Source organism: Canis lupus, chromosome 34 (genome assembly GCF_011100685.1).
Source record: "Canis lupus familiaris isolate Mischka breed German Shepherd chromosome 34, alternate assembly UU_Cfam_GSD_1.0, whole genome shotgun sequence".
In the NCBI taxonomy this organism is placed as follows: domain Eukaryota; kingdom Metazoa; phylum Chordata; class Mammalia; order Carnivora; family Canidae; genus Canis; species Canis lupus.
The window spans coordinates 4,001,223-4,004,228 of record NC_049255.1 but is presented as its reverse complement, the minus strand read 5'-3'; the positions used below and the strand labels follow the sequence as shown (position 1 = coordinate 4,004,228).

The window sequence follows — 3,006 nt, the reverse complement described above, 5'->3', positions numbered from 1 at the left end:
GCCCGCACCTCAGGGGGTCCCAGGGGAGGACGTGAGGCCCGGGCGGAGGAGGCGGGCGCTGGTACCGGGGTGCGGGGCGGCCCTGGGGGCGCGGGTCCCCGCAGGCAGACGGGAGGCTTCAAGGCGGGATCGCAGTTGCGAAGGACAGAAACCAGCTCCACACCAGCCCAAGGCAGAGGGAGGAAGGTCGGGGCCACGCTGGGGACAGGACCGGACGGGCCGAGGGCTGGCGGGGGCTCGGGGTGGGGCCGGGACTCCCGCTCCCGCCGCGGCTCTGATCCAGGCCGCTCTAGGACCGCCCAGTCCCCCGCGGCAGGGGCTCTCCACGGGGCGGGGCCCTGAGCCACGGACACCGACGGGGACGCCCCGGGGCGGGGGGGGGGGGGGGGCGGACACCAGGCCGGGGCGGGGCCTGAACCACGGACACCGACGGGGACGCCCCGGGGCGGGGGGGGGGGGGGGGGGGGGGGCGCGGAGGACACCAGGCCGGGGCGGGGCCTGAACCCACCGCCAGACCCGAGTCCCCGCTCCAGCACGGACAGCCCCGGGGAAGGACGCTGATTGGCGCGTCTTCAGTCACGTGACCGACGCCGGCCCAATCACGTCCCGGGAGAACAGGACGCAGCGGGGCCGAGCCGCGTGACTGCCACGTGACCCGGAGCGGCGGAGGCGGAGGCGGAGGCGGAGGCGGAGGGAGCAGGCGCGAGGCCGGGAGCCGCTCCGGGGGCCGAGCCTCTCTGCTGGGAAGGGATGAGGTGCGGGGGACAAACGGCCGGCGGTCGTCGCGGGGAGGCCGCGTGGGCCGGGTTTGGAGCCTGCGGGGCGGGCGGTCCCGGGACGGAGCTGGTGCGCGCCCGCCCCTCCCCCCCAACAGCCCGGCCACGTTTCAGAAGGTTGCGTCTGAAATGCAAAACAGGTTTTTTGGAAGATAAGTGACCTAAATGGGTGTGTTGCTTCCAAACCACTCGCCCCCGCCCCGCAGAGCCACGGGGCCCACCGCCCACCCGGGAGAGCCTGTTAGGCCAGGGCTGCTCTCGCCGCAGCCTGAGCCGGGAGATCTGCGGCAGGGCCTGCGGTTCGGCTTCCCCGGCGAGCTCCCGGGCGCTGCTGAGGCCGTGCTCCCCACGCCCCACCGGAGCCGCGAGCACTTGGCGTGTGGCCTCGCCGGACCCGAATGAGTGCTGGGAAGCCGCCCGCGGGGCCAGGTCCGCGCCTTCCCTCCCTCCTGCCTCCTCAGCCGGTGCAGGGGGAAGTGCCGGAGCCGCCGTGCGTGAGCCAGCCCTGGCGGGAGTGGACCACCAGAGCGCCCGGGGACACGTGGAGATTGGAGGAGAGCAGAAGGGAAGGGGGGGATCCGCTCTCACCCTTGCATTAGAGCCTGAGGACCTCAGTGGGGTCCCCCTCGGTGCGCCTGGCAATGCCGATGGGTGCCCCACTCCTATCCTCACTGTTGTAGGGTACTAATGATGCCCAAAGATACCAGACTTTGAGCTCAGGAACCTATAAGTGCTTCTTCAGGTGGTAAAGTTCTTGCACACGCAGCTAAATTAAGGAGCTGGAGGTTGAATTATCCTGGCTATTAGGCCCTGGCCCTCATTCATCGGGCACTGAATGCAATCACGTGAATCCTTATAAGAGGAAGGCAGAAAGAGGCTGATGTAGAAGAAGAGGGGGCCTTGTGACCAGGGAGGTAGAGGTCAGAGTGATGCAGCCACAAGCCAAGTAATGTGAGCAGCCCCTGCCCCAGGTTGGAGGCGGCAGGAAAGGGGTTCTCCCCCAGAGCCTCTGGTTGAAATAAAGCCTTCATTTCAGATTTCTGGCCTCCAGAATGATTAGAGAGTATTTTTTTGTTGTTGTTGTTTTAAGCCACTCAGTTTGTGTAGGTCCTTTTTTGCAGGAGCCAGGAACCTGGATGCAGCCTCCGTGGTGCCCACAGAGCCCTGCCCTCCTCTCTGCCTCCCCACCACCATCTCTGCAGAGCCAAGGTGCACCTTCACACTGTTGACAATGGGGCAGTGAAGACTCAGGACATGGAGAATGTTCAAGAGATAAGCCACAGGCAGCCTCAATAACTGAAGGTCAAAGGGCAGAGTAAGAGACTGATCCATGACCCTGAGGAATGACACCCACACAGGGAAGGTCTGTGCCCTGGGCTCAGCTTCCCCTGGCTCCCACCAGACTCTGGCCAGGCAGTGTTAGGCTGTCCACACTCAGTCTTCTTCCCTCTTTCTCCTACCCAGCACCCAGACCTCCCATCCTTCCCCACCACCAGGACTTCCCTAGGCTTCAGTGGATGGAGCCATGGATTTCCCTCCCCTTCTATTTCATTAGGACTCAAGCCTGCTGCAAAGCCCTCCTACCTTCCTGCCTGGATCTCAAGAGCCTAGTGTGGGAATTAAAAGCCTTATCTGTTCAAAGTCCTATCTTTTGTGCTCCTGCAGTAAGGAGCCTGTTTGGTGTGTGGGCACCTGTCAGAAACAAAGGGAAGAAAAAAGCACAAAAATTTTATTTTGAGATCTTCTGGGGCACAACAGATTGGATCTCCAAGAAGGCATTTGTTTGAAGGGAACGGGGTATAGGTACAAATAGTACCTGAGGAGCACAGGTTGGGTGGGGGAATGGGCCTAATTAACTCTATCCCAGGCATGACAAAAGTGGTGTTGTGGATTGAATTTTGTCCCCCCGAAAAGATACGGTGAAGCCCTAGCCTTCAGGACCTCAGACTGTGACCTTATTTGAAAACTGGGTCATTGCAGATTCATTAGTTGAGATGAAGTCCTCCTGGAGTCAGGTGGGCCTGAATCCAGTAGGATTGGCGTCCTGCAGGAAGACAGGGACACATCAGGGAAATGCCTGTGATGTCAGAGGCAGAGATTGAAGTCCTACAAGCCAAGGAATGCCGAGGATCACTGGCCAAGCACTAGAAGATGGATGAGAAGCAAGGGAATCCTTGATCTTGCACTTCTGGCCTCCAGAACTTTGACAATTTCTGTTGCTTGAGCCACC

General features: G+C 61.8%; 1 long non-coding RNA gene across 1 annotated transcript; it reads left to right on the top strand.

The window, feature by feature from the left end:
* The first annotated feature begins 598 nt into the window (after positions 1–598).
* LOC102155232 lies at positions 599–2,417 on the top strand. Its single transcript, XR_005383489.1, has 2 exons — positions 599–755; positions 1,898–2,417. It is a non-coding gene; the product is annotated as an uncharacterized LOC102155232 (long non-coding RNA).
* Positions 2,418–3,006: the final 589 nt, after the last annotated feature.